General features: G+C 37.8%; 1 protein-coding gene across 1 annotated transcript in view; it reads right to left on the bottom strand.

The window, feature by feature from the left end:
• LOC134676303 (glutamate receptor ionotropic, kainate 2) overlaps nucleotides 1–14,628 on the bottom strand; it is a 75,900-nt gene that overhangs the window by 41,255 nt on the left and 20,017 nt on the right. The gene's annotated exons all lie outside the window — the stretch shown is intronic.

Raw genomic sequence — 14,628 nt, 5'->3', positions numbered from 1 at the left:
GTTACTACGAAGCTGGAGGTCAAGATATATTGGAAATTGTATAAACAGGTGGATTTGAGTATCGCGGGGTTATTCAAATGTAGATTTGAATGTGTCGTCACTATACCTCGTTTTTAGGGTTCCGTACCTAAAAAAAACGGAACCCTTATAGGATCACTTTGTTGTCCGTCCGTCTGTCTGTCAAGACCCATTATCTCGACGTAGGGGAGCGGGGGGTTTGTTGTAACAGTTTTAGGAAAAAGGCCTGTACTGTCTAAAATATGTATAATTTTATGATTCTGAGTATGAGGGTTTGTAATCTAAGCAGTAATTCCGATTACAAAATATTTTTTAAATGTTTACGCATCTTTTACACCAGCCACTTTATGAAAAACTGGGAGTTGTTACAACTTACCCCGTAAGTTTTTACAGTACGAAGTACGAAGTCGAAGTAGAGCTCGTATGCACATCCACTCGCTTCGATGTCTGGCGGGGCAATGGCGGTGTTTACGTTATCGAGGAATAACGTAAAGTTATAAGAATGTCATTCAGCAAAAAAAAATTAAATGTTTTTAATTCCCCGTCAAAATTGAGCGTTACTACTTACCCCTGTTACATTAAGCCCCCGGCTCCCCTAATTAGGTACGAGTATAAAATCTCTTAAATTCGACACATGGCATGATTTACCCGTTTTTCTAGTTATTTATAACTCACGTAATTAGGTCTAATTTCGCAGATGTTTCGAGTTTTCTATCTGATAGGGTAAATTGCCTAATTACTGGCAGAATAACGGTTAAGTAGCCACCTAATAGGATAATTACTTTGGGACATTTGGCAGTGACTTAGTTAATGTACAGCTTAATAAATCTAACGTAACTGCCGCGTATTACTTAGGCGACGAATGCGCAGGTTTATTTTGTGCAATAAGTACCTAAGAAAATATGTATTTCAATTGTAAAACTCCCCTTGAGACTTGGACATATTTTATTATTAAAACTATCTTATTTTAAACGGGTTACTCACGTTACGTATTATTAAGGCAAATAATAACTCAATGAAAATTACTAGTTTTTTCGTTCCTAATAGGTCTGGTGGTCTCTAGCACTACAGTTCGCTTTCCTCGTGTCGCATACTTATATCGAAACTACTTTTGTGAAATCAGTTTCACGAAAGCAGTTTCGATATAAGTATGCGAAAGTAATTTCGTGAAATAGTTAGTGTCGTGAAATTAACAGTATCACTAAAATTCGCTTTCCTCTTGACGCATACTTATATCGAAAGTTACTTTCGTGAAATCAGTTTCGATTTAAGTATGCGAAAGTAATTACGTTGTGAAATTCACAGTATCGCAGTGACAATCAGCATCGAAGCTACACGTCATGTCGAATTTATACTACCAAATTAGTTGCATGACACTAACTTAATTTAAATTTTAATGAATTATTAGTTGTTCGTTGTTCAGTTGTTTTCCAATGTTCTAATAAATGCCTCTGTTCTCCTTGCACCATTTTTACATGTCTCTGTTTGGCCCGATGGTTGACTGGTAGAGAATGCCATTAGGCATTAAGTTCGCCGTTTGTACATTATTTTTATGTTTTGTGCAAGTTTAAATAAATAAATAAATAATTTCACCAAAAATCGCACAGGGCGCGAAATTGATTTGCTTTCATGAAATTAATGCATTACGAAAATATTAAATCACACGTGAAACTGTTTGTAAAACTAATGTCACGAAATCATTATCAAACTGCACAACGGGACTTAATCGCGTATTTAAGTTTTAAGATTTACCTCCGACGTTTCGAGGACGGCGTTGTCCCCGTGGTCTCGGAGAAGACTGGCTCAAGTTGACATCAACATCTTCTAGCCGCGCGAGTTTTTCGAACTACCCGCACTTGAGCGGCTACCGCGAAAACCGAAATTCGCAAATTGCGGGGATCTTTCTCTTTTACTCCAATGAAGGCGTAATTAGAGCGACAGAGAAAAATCCCCGCAATTGACGATTTTCGGTTTTGGCGGTAGCCCTAATGATCTTGTTTATCAGTTTGAACGTTTTGCGCACTAGGGATGCCACTCTGTCGACACACAACACTAACGATATTCGATTTATCGACTGTCGATATTGGTTTCCGCTTACATTTACTAATGACTGGATTCCATGTGGACGAGATCTTAAAACCCTCGTCCCGATTAAAATTGCAATGTTTTTTGATTTCAATGGCTTCACCCACTTTTCTACTGTAGAAATGGCGATCCGTGGAAAGGATTTTAGGGTTATGCAGCTCAATCCAGTGGTTTGGTCCTGACTCCAGCAAATGCTCAGCCACGGCAGACTTGTTGACCTGACGATTTTTGACAGCTGCGAAGTACGCGGGCGGGTAGTTCAAAAAACTCGCGCGGCTAGAAGATGTTGATGTCAACTTGAGCCAGTCTTCTCCGAGACCACGGGGACAACGCCGTCCTCGAAACGTCGGAGGTAAATCTTAAAACTTAAATACGCGATTAAGTCCCGTTGTGCAGTTTGATAATGTTTAATAATCGTGAAAGTTTAAATCAGTGTGTCACGAAATCAATTTCACGCCACCAATTTCGTAATGCGATTTCGGCTTAACCAATAGAAAACGCAGGTATTCAAATACCTCAAATGGGCTCGGTTCGGTATCGGACCGATTCTATTAACTGATAAAATTGGGTTGAATAACTTAAGGTTCAAGGGTCATTGAGTAAGACCCTGCTACGCATATTCGGCAACTATTCGGTAATCAGCCTGTTCAGCCACTTTGCCGAATATTCGGTATTCGGCAGAATGCTGCTTACTATTGTTAGAATTTCCGTTTTATTTATATATCAATTTATGATTAATTTGTTAATGTAATAATGTTCATAATATTTAAATTAGTATCTAAATTGTTTTAAAAAAATCTAATCTCTGCCAACGCATACTGACAGTGGCGCCATAGTTTGAGGCACCGTCCGCTAACGCCGGCCGGCGGGAAGTTAGAGAGAGAGAGTAGACGTTGGCAGAGATAGACGCTACGCTTGTGGGTTACTAAAATTATAACTGGAATATTAAGATCTGATAACATAAATAGTTTTCGTAATTGTTAGTGATTACAGTAAATAAAGTCATTAAAGTTCCTGAGTCTTTTCCTTCTTGAAGCTCGCCGTCTTTACAATTCAGAAGAAAGGGATGTAAAGGAGTTGTAAGTTGTATAAACTCCTTGAGTCGAACCAGTGGTTTGAACAAATAATAAAACGTAAGTATTGGTGTGATTCTATGATAATACTTAGTTTGGTTTAATAAATTGTGTTCAGCGGTGTTAAATGCATCAATAGGCTAACAAAACAGTGTATGTGTTTTCGAGTTTGGTGCTTATTTTGTATTTATCTATTTATGTTGTAATCTTTATTGCATAATATATGATAGTAAAAATGGCGGACTTGTTTATAAGTACAAAATAAGATAAATAAAATAAAATACAAATGAATACGATATTTTATAATTATACTATTCCATTGTTTTTCTTTTGTATACTATATACATTGTATACTATACATGGTGTATTTATTATGGTATTTAATAGTATATTAAGTGTAAAAATGAGGCGTTTTTGTTTCTCTCTCTGGGCACTTTTTGCTTTATTATTCTTATTTTGTTTTACAATACAACAATGGAAGTTTTGTGTTTGATTACGAAATAAAAAGAGAGGTTGTTAAACGGGGATAGTTTATTCACGTTTTTTTTACAAAAGGCTATTTATTCAATTAAATCTGATATATATGATATTTCTTGCTAATATTAATACATTAATTATATTATTTACACTATGGAATTGTTTTGTACTACGAAATCATGCTTCTGGGTATGGGTTTCTTGTATTTTACATATGACTACATACATAGTACTAAATAAAACTGTAACTCTGTGCCGTGTATGTTCGTTTTTTTTAGTGTATCTCTTATAATGCTTGTTGCTTCATGCTACCGTCGTTTTTATGTTGGTTCAAAGACAGAGATTTGTGCTAGAAATGTATATTTCAGGAAATGGGGCCTGAGCAGAGAAGGTCGCGTGTACTGACGACGCCACCTTCTGGTGAGCACCAGTCACGCAGCAGGACCAGGCACGCAGAAAGACGAGGAGGTCGTCACTCGCGTAGTCGTAGCTACCATCGGACACGCGACCGAGCCAGTAACTACCGTTCGCGCAGTCGACGTGGCGGCACGCGACGACAGCGCAGCCGGAGCAGTCAGCGGACACGGGAGCGTGCCAGCAGACGCCGGTCCCGCAGCGACGGCTGCGACAGGCGTCGGACACGCAGCCGTAGCAGTCACCGGGGACGCGGTCGTCCAAGCAGGTCTCGCTCGCGCGGCCAGCGGCAGCGTAGCGAGAGACAAGGGGCTCACAGCAGGGCTGCGGCGGTGTCATCCTCGCTACAAGGGGGCCGACGCGAGAGCGGACCTGTACGCGAGTCTCCGAGTACTTTGCCTGTTCCCAGTAATAATGTTACCATTTTACAACTTGTAGAGGCTTTGCGTACCATTGGTGGAAAAGGATCTAATGAAAAATTGTCAAATCAAAATACAGTACCTGAATTTGATCCAGCCTGTAAGGAACAAACAATCGCGATGTGGATACACAAAGTGAACGAGTGCGCAGTTATATATAACTGGGACGATCGTCAAACAGTTCACTTTGCGTTACCAAAACTTAAGGGTCTGGCTCAAAAATGGTACGCTGGCCTCTCGACAGTTATGTTCTCCTGGCAAGAGTGGCAGGAAAAGTTGAAACTAGCATTCCCTAGTGATGATAATTATGGACAGTTACTTACGACAATGCTTGCCAAACGTGCTAGGTTTAACGATTCCTTAGAAGAATATTTCTATGATAAGATAATGTTGTTAAACCGTTGCGGGATTACTGGCAAGAGGGCCGTCGATTGTTTAGTGTTTGGGATAGACGACCGTAGTGTTCGCTTAGGGGCTGAAGCAGCTCGTTTCGATAATCCGGATCAACTATTGCCTTTTTTGAAGAGCGCCAAGAATAGTACGTACGGTGACCGAAAAGCAAAAGTTACTAAATTAGAACTAGGCAATAAGAACACGGCTAGTAATGATAGGCCTATAAAGTGCTTTAACTGTCTACAAGACGGACATTATAAATCTCAGTGTCCTAAACCCGTTGTAAAATGCGGTAAGTGCATGCGTTTTGGTCATTTGACTGAAAATTGTCGAACCAATAATAAGGATGCCGAAAACGCTACCAAAACCTCAAAACCAGTTATGCGTGTATTAGAAGTATCTGACACAAAGTCGGCTAAGTACTTTAAGCGAGCCTTGGTTAATAAAATTGTTTGCGAGTGTTTTGTTGATTTTGGTAGCGCAGAAACAATGATCACGGCAACGTTTGCGCAAGAATTATCCTTATTATGGGAAGATGATACCACGTTAGATCCCTTGAAAGGATTCGGTGATGGCATTGTTAGACCGTTAGGTAAATGCACACTAGAAATAGAAGTAGATGCAGCAAAGGCACACGTAGAATGTTTGATTGTCCCGGATAATTTTTTAGAAAAACCTCTACTTGTTGGGCAAACTTTTACCGAACTACCTTATATCGTAGTGTACAAAGATAGTACATGTTTGCAAATAAGTAGCTCAGAACATAGTTTAGATGCTTTAGATTATAGGGTTAAACTAATTTGCGCATCCGACACCACAATCGATGGGTTGACGGCTGTTGATTTCATAACAGAACCCAAGTATACGGGAGAAGTATACATCGATGGTAGTACGCGCTACCAATCAGGACGTGAGCATTATATAGTACAGGGACTGTTCACAGTGACTGAAGGTAATGGGGTAGCATTAGTTAAAGGCATATCACCCAGACCATTTCCCCTCGATAAAGGATCATTGTTAGCCAGATGTAAGCGCGCAGAAGAGGCTCAACCCGGCGATATTCTTAATAAGGTTATGCGCGTCAATGTAGTTCAACCAACGCAAACTATCGTAGCAGAAGATTTAGGGTCTAACACGCTTGACAATGAAACTACGATAAAGTTACTAGACTTACTTAATAGATATCGTAAGACTTTTGCATTTAATTTACAAGAACTAGGTAAGACAGATTTAATTGAAATGTCAATCCAGTTAAAAGATGATGAACCGGTGGTATATCGTCCGTATAGGTTACCTTTTGTTGAAAGAGAAAAGGTAAGAGAAATGGTACAAGAACTTATTGATTGTGACATAGTTCAACCGTCAACATCCCCCTATGCGAGCCCTATAGTCCTCGTTAAGAAGAAGACCGGTGATATTAGGCTTTGTGTGGATTATAGGGCCCTCAACAGAAAAACTATAAAAGAAAATTTTCCACTACCTAGGATCGATGATCAGTTGAATGAGTTATCAGGGTACAACTTTTATACTACTCTTGACCTAGCATCTGGGTATTACCAGATTGGGGTAAAAGAAGGCGACAGGCCGAAAACAAGTTTCGTGACGCCTGATGGCCAGTTTGAATTTAAAAGAATGCCTTTCGGCCTCGTTAACGCGCCATCGACATTCATGCGTATGGTTCATTCAGTATTAGGTACAGTTAACAATCGTGTTGACAGAGATAATGACTCGTCAGATAGGACTAGTAAAATAGCATCCGCTTATATGGATGATATTATAATACCCTCCAAAACTATCGACGAAGGTATCACTAAACTAGAATCGGTTTTACAATTGTTAGAAAAAGCGGGACTGACACTCAAACTATCTAAATGTTGTTTTTTTAGTAGGAATGTAGACTATCTTGGATTTGAATTAAGCTCAGAGGGTATAAAACCAGGCGCTCGTAAAGTACAGGCGGTGCAGGATTTTCCTCAGCCTCGAGATCAACACGGAGTTAGACAGTTTATAGGCTTATGTAGTTTCTTTCGACGTTTTGTGAGAAACTTTGCAGTTATTGCAAAACCACTTACTGTTCTGCTTAAGAAAGATACACCGTGGGTTTGGGGTGAATCCCAGATGCACGCATTCACAACTCTGAAAAACGAACTAGTCAGAAAACCCACTCTATCGCTGTATGATCCAAAGGCGGTTACTGAAGTTCATACTGACGCATGTAAGATCGGAATTGCAGGCATATTGATGCAGAGAAATAACGATGGAATTCTCAAACCTGTGGCTTATTTTAGCCGCCAAACTACTCCCGAAGAACAACACATGACGTCATATGAACTCGAAACGTTAGCGGTTGTAGCGTCGTTACAGAGGTTTCGAGTATATCTTATTGGGATCACATTTAGAATATTCACAGACTGCAACTCTCTTAGGGCGACCTTCCTTAAACGCGATTTAATACCGAGGGTCGCTAGGTGGTGGATCTCCATGCAGGAGTTTGATTACACTATTGAATACCGACCGGGAAAGTCAATGACGTATGTTGATGCACTCAGCAGAAATCCACCACCTAGCGGCGTTCCAGTAAGGCTAATAAATACGGTTGTAACAGAGTCTGACTGGTTAAGCACAGTACAAAGCTCAGATTCGGAAATTCAAAGTAAGATTAGCATGTTAACAGACCCAAAATCAGCGGAAGTAGTAGAGGTGATAGAAAATTATGTGGTTCGCAATAAAAAGTTATACAGAAAAACAAATGAGGGTGAGAGATGGGTAGTACCAAAGGGAGTTAGATGGCAGATACTAAAACAGTGTCACGATGATATTGGCCATTTTGCATTTGATAAAACTTATGCTAAAGTAAAAGAAGCCTATTGGTTTGGTAAAATGAAAAAGTTTGTCCGAAAATATGTTGACTCTTGTCTAGAGTGTGCTTATTCCAAGGCTTCTGGGAGAAAAAAACCATTATTGCACCCAATTCCAAAAATAGATACTCCGTTTGGAACCATCCATCTTGATCATGTCGGCCCCTTCGTGAAGAGCTCAAAGGGGAACACACATATTTTAGTCATAATTGACGCGTACACAAAATTCATTGTTTTAAGGCCTGTTAAAAGTACAAAAACGTCAATTGTCATAGATCGGTTACGCGATTATTTTAGTATCTTTGGAGTACCAAAGCGGATAATTTCAGATCGCGGATCGTGTTTCACTAGTAGCAAGTTTCAGGCGTTCATTGATGAGTTGGGGACCAAACATATTCTCAATGCTGTGGCTACACCAAGAGCAAACGGACAGGTTGAGAGATACAATCGTACGTTACTTGATGCACTCACAGCTAAATGCCTAGGTCAGGACGAGCGTAAATGGGATTTAAGTGTGCCTGACGTACAATGGGGTCTAAATAACACATTGAACAAAGGAATAGGTACAACTCCCGCACAAGCTTTATTTGGTACATCTTTGACAGGTAGTTCAGAAGGTAGAATCAAGACCTATTTAGATAATGAACATTTAATTTGTAGTAGTACGGTTGACGAGATAAGGGAAAATATTAACAAGCATATTACAGAATATCAGGAAAAACAAAAACAAGCATATGACAAAAAAGCTAGTACACCGTTAAAATTCAAAATTAGCGATCTAGTAAGTATTAAACGGGAAGTTCCGTCGACTGGTCAAAGTCGAAAACTTGTACCTAAGTATCAAGGACCATATCGTGTCACCGCGGTCCTAGATAACGATCGGTATCAGGTAGAAGATACGCCCTTAACAAAGAAGTCGAACCGAAAATATTGTGCTGTCGTTTCTGTGGATAAAATGAAGGCGTGGCTCAGTTTTGACAGAGCAAATCTTGATTCCTCCCCTAGTAGTAGTGATGAAGGAGAGACTGTGTCGTGAGTAACTTTCCAGTAGTTTTCTTTAATGTGATGAGATGAATGAATATTGTGCCAATGGTTATGGATATATGCTTTTTATCCTAGGCTGCCAATAAAGAGTATGACAGACTCAAGGTAGAAGCGACTTGGACTGTCATTAGTTGTAAGGTAATTTAGTGGTTTCAAGGTAGTAGCGACTTGTACCACTAATTTCATGGTTGATTGTTTATTGCGGTTTCAAGGTAGAAGTGACTTGTACTGCATTTATAAGTTTTATATAGTTTCAGTAGAGGCAGGCTCAAGGTAGAAGCGACTTGAACTGCGCCACGATTGACGTGGTTTCAAGGTAGTAGCGACTTGTACCACTAATTTCGTGGTTAATTAAGTTGGTGACGGTTTCAAGGTAGACGTGACTTGTACCGCATATCTAAGTTTATATAATAAATTAATTATATAAAAAAAAATGTATTTCTTAATAGAAGTGATTTTAACCAAGTAAAAGTACTTATATAGATTGTATTGGCCCGTTAGTAATGATTTCGTGATGTATATCAATTTGTCAATTTATCTACTTATCTTGTACACGGGACGCGTACATGTTGCGGATGGCCGAATTGTTAGAATTACCGTTTTATTTATATATCAATTTATGATTAATTTGTTAATGTAATAATGTTCATAATATTTAAATTAGTATCTAAATTGTTTAAAAAAAATCTAATCTCTGCCAACGCATACTGACAGTGGCGCCATAGTTTGAGGCACCGTCCGCTAACGCCGGCCGGCGGGAAGTTAGAGAGAGAGAGTAGACGTTGGCAGAGATAGACGCTACGCTTGTGGGTTACTAAAATTATAACTGGAATATTAAGATCTGATAACATAAATAGTTTTCGTAATTGTTAGTGATTACAGTAAATAAAGTCATTAAAGTTCCTGAGTCTTTTCCTTCTTGAAGCTCGCCGTCTTTACACTATTCGGCCGAATACCGAATATTAAGTCATTTCGCTAAGCGTAAGTCTCTTTGTCGATCATGTATGCCTAGTACTTTCAGGAAAAGATTAAACTCCGTTTAAGCTAACTTTTCTCCGACTTCAATAGAACAAAGTGAGGCAGTGTCATTAATAACGTCATATTTTCATAGAAATTTTGCATTTATGATGATAATCCCCCACTTTGTCATTACAAATGGCATGCACAGTTAGCTTGGTGAAACTTTACGCGATTTACTCTCCGTGTCAATCAGAGAGTATATAGTACTAGACGAGCCCGCAGCTCCGCTCGCGTAAATGAAATAAAGAGTTTGTCTTATGTTTAGTTAAATACCGACATTATTATGTATTCAACCCTGCCCGGGTTTATAACTGTGATAAGGATTTCTTATTTGTCAAGTAGGTAGCCGTTATTTGGATAACTTAATTCGAAAATTTCTTATAACGTACGTAGGTATTTATTTAAAACTTGTTTTAACATAAAATTATTACTTATTGTTGTAAGCCTAGTTGCAAAAGCGTTCATTAGATTACTTATTTTCCGCTTTAAGCCACGAATATGGACGACCACCACCCATAAATCGCCTTTTCATACAAACGTAGGTAGTCCCCATTTCCCTTTCTGGATCTTAACATTACTACGGCTAAGGTGACGCCGTTGCGTGCCAGGTGAGTCCTTTGGATCGTTATCCAAAGGACTCACCTGGCCTCCGATACCAGATCACGTCATGTTTCTTGCGATCTTGCGATAGCTCTCGCCATCGGGCGTCTCCTATTTTGTTGTCCCAAGTACGCTCGTCTCCCATTCTATAACTTTGTATTTTTGGCTCATCTCGGCAGCCCTTTCCCTGGACGAATGACAATGTTTGCCGAAGCCATGAAAATCAATCTGAATAATAATAACTCATAAAGAAATTTAAAACAATAAAATACAAATTATTAACACGATAATCATACGATAATATTAATTTGATTGATATGTCATAAATGGCATAATTCACTCGTATGGGCTATGGTTGAGGTTGGCAGCACTTGTTATTTTACTTCGTGTAAAAAAACTCAGAAATACCTGTATACCAACATGACAAACATAATTTAGGTTACTTTAACTTACGGATTTTTTGGTCTAATCTGTAGCACCGCCAAACGAAAGCAACCGAGAGTTGCCGAGAGATGGCCGAATAAAGTTATTTTGAAAATTTCATTTGCTTATTGTAAATTAAATACGCATCGAAAGCGATAAATTTTATGTTCTAGTTCTATTCTCATATTTAGATAATAGATTGGAACAGTTTTTTCTTATCATACGTGCGTCGTATTCGAGAAACGTGTCAAAAACTTTTTAGAAATTTGTAAGGCGCCATCTCGCTTCTTCTCTCGTTTTTTATCCCGTTCTGGTTTTTCAATTTTATATATATGATAGATTTTGAGACCTATTTTCAAAATACAAGATACTTTTAGTAGACATAAATAGATAAATACGTACTTAAATCTATGTCCAATTTATTTAAATAACACATATTGACAATACATTAAAATTAAAATCGATAAATATATATAATACCATAAAACTTACAAATAACAATCTAAACTATATATTATTACAACTAAAATTAAATACAAAAATACTTAATAATTAACTTAACTATAATACACATTATTAATATCTATTTCTTATTAATAATGTGCATTTTAATTCCTATTTGCGCCTGTTTTTACCAACATAATATATTATTTAGTCGTATTTCAATGTAATGGCTATAATTACGATGTCATTATATTTTCCATGAACGCGATTCGGGAAATGAATTGGAGATTAACTAGATACGAATATAGTAAAGATATGTGACGTCCCACGGCAAAAGGTATGTTATGGCGGTTCGCGCTTACGCTATTATTAACGCCGCTCCAATATTATTGCGGCGCTATGCGGCGTAAACGTCGGCTGCCATAAGGTACCTTTTTCGTGGAACGTCACATATCTTCACTATTTCATATCTAGTCGATCTCTAATTCATTTCCCGAATCGCGGCGCCAGCCGCCATAAGGTACCTTTTACAGTGAAACGTCACATATCTTTACTATGTCATATCTAGTGAGTCTCTAATTCATTTCCCGAATCGAGCCGCATGACTCTGGTAAATACGGCTAATTTCCATTCGAATGTATTATGAAACGGCCTGTATAATTACGAATAATAACTGTGGTAACGTATTGCCGTAATAATTTAGTTAGAATTAATTTGTACACCTGTTCCAATTTATACTGTAATTTAATTTACAGTACATTAGAGATGCAACGGATAGTTGTTTGGCCGGATACCGGATACCGGATAAACAGCCTGACCATCAGCCGAATATCCGGTATCCGGGCGCCGAATATTCGGCCAGCGGAACTATACCTACATTTCGGTTTTTCAGATGCATATTATGCAGCTTTGACCTGTTTCCTAGTAAACGTTCGGTTCGGTTTCTAGGTTCGAAATGAGTGCGCGTGCAAGTCAGTAGAATGATTAAATTGTTTTAGAATAATAATTAATAAACAAGTATACGTGTCTGTTTCTTAAATCCAATTTGTTTACTCCGAAATCAAGCAATGTTACTATCCGGTATCCGGTCGGATAGTCGGTCACTATCCGGTATCCGGCCGGATGGTAAAATAATGGCCGGATAAGCGGGATACCGGATAGTAACCGTATATCCGGTGCATCTCTAGTACATACGGTCCTATTTTCCCGCACTATAGTTCGTTTTTTTTGGCATTAGAAAGAACTTGCAAGAAGGTAAGCGATCTTGACTGGTCTTTTAATTGAAAAACGCTTTTTAAAAATCAAAAACTATTATTAATAAATTTAAAAATTACACAAGTTCTTATACTTAGTTGTAAGTTTGCATGCACTATCTACTTATGATATACTGATTTTTCAAGCCGCTGTTACTCGGTTAATTTCCGCATGTAGCTAACTTTCACGACACAGGCCTAGTGTGGAAGTCGTCGATAATTTGCATAAGTATTATATTTAAAAACAATTCTTCTTCGTTAATAAATAATTCTATTATTTGGAGCCTGTCGTATCCCACTGCTGGGCAAAGGCCTCCCTCCAATTTCTCCACAAATCTCTGTCAAGTGCTATGTCTGGCCACTCCTTTAAGAAGGAGTCTAGTTCATCCCGCCATCGCCGGCAGGGTCTGCCAGGTCCCCGATTTGAGTTTTCGGGCTCCCACTCTGAAGTGATTTTGCCCCACAACTCATTCGGCATTCGGCAGACGTGACCAGCCCAGTCCCATTTTAGCTTAAATAATTCTACTTATTAATAAAAGCAGTAGAATATAAATAAATGTATTAGATTCATAATTATTACATTTTTGCCGTAACTTATTTTTAAAATGTGATTTTCAATTAAAAGACACATCTAGATTGTTTACCTTATTTCTAATGGTAAAAAAACGAACTATAAATTTCAAACTTCTTGCGCGGCATTGTCCAAATGCTACAATATGAAATGATTCTCAAAAAATAATAATTTAAGTTTAGTAATTAAAATATGAGTTAGTTAAAATGAAATACCTTTAATGAAATAAACAGTTTTTTTTTGTAAGTATTGGGTAACCCAAGGTTTCGGGGTATATTTTATAGACAAGGGATTATTAAATTAAATAACAAAGATAATTAAATAACAAAGGAACAGACAGACAGACAACAAAGTGATATTGGTTCCATTATTGCCTTTTGATGAACGGGACCCTAAAACTTTATTTTTGCTGTAAGAATAAATAAATAAATATTATAGGACACACTGAGAGAAAAGTACAACAAAATACACTTAGAATTACAAAAATAAACTTAATCCGGGGACAAGGAGAGTTAACTAGTAGGAACAAATTGACTTTTGTAATTTCTATTACTTTTTGCAATTTCTATTATCTGTTTGTTGAAATTATATTTGGGATCACTGAGCTGTTTGTAGAAATAAATAAACTTTATAGAAATAGTGAAACGTCCATAATTATTACTAAAACTTCATTTTTTACCCCAGTACAGAACTGTTTTTTAATTCCTGGTGATGATTTTTCTCTCAGTGCATTCTTACACAGATTGACCAAGTCCCACAGTAAGCTCAAGCAGGCTTGTGTTGTGGGTACTCAGACAACGATATACATATGTAATATATAAGTACTTAAATACATAGAAAACAACCATGACTCAGGAACAAATATCTGTGTCCTCACACAAATAAATGCCCTTACTGGGATTCGAACCCAGGACTATCGGCTTCACAGGCAGGATCGCTACCCACTGGGCCAGACCGGTCGTCAAAGAAATATGCCTAAATTAATTGTTTAAATTGAAACCCCAAAGATATTAAGCTGACTCATCAACTCGCCGTGTATACAATGGAAAGTACTGAAAAGGCACTTCGTAAGACAAATATACGTAAATGAGACAGATTCAGTATAACAGACTACCCGCAGCGGTCAGAGATGCAGCCTCCACCGATGTATTTAAATGTAGACTGCGAAAGTGGATACTAACCTTATCTTTGTATGACGTCGAGGAGTTTTTTAAATTACCATATACATAGGTAATAGGTTATAGGTTATAACTTATTAATACTCATACGTTGTATTAACATATACTTAATGTAATTATTGTTTTTATACGAAATGTAAATGATTAATTAATATAAATTAAATCTGTACTATATGAAATGATATACTGCGACATTGAAATTGTACCTATTTAGACATTTTGACCTGTAACTTTGGTGTTATTAATAAATATTTGTATTTGTATTTGTATTTGATTCTACAGTAGGTCCGATTCAAAAACATTTAAGGTGGAGGTTCGCGCCGCGACAGAGACAAGCGACCGAGACAGAAGACCGTGAC

This window comes from Cydia fagiglandana, chromosome 24 (genome assembly GCF_963556715.1).
Source record: "Cydia fagiglandana chromosome 24, ilCydFagi1.1, whole genome shotgun sequence".
Taxonomy (NCBI): domain Eukaryota; kingdom Metazoa; phylum Arthropoda; class Insecta; order Lepidoptera; family Tortricidae; genus Cydia; species Cydia fagiglandana.
This window is presented reverse-complemented; position numbering and strand designations above follow the sequence as displayed.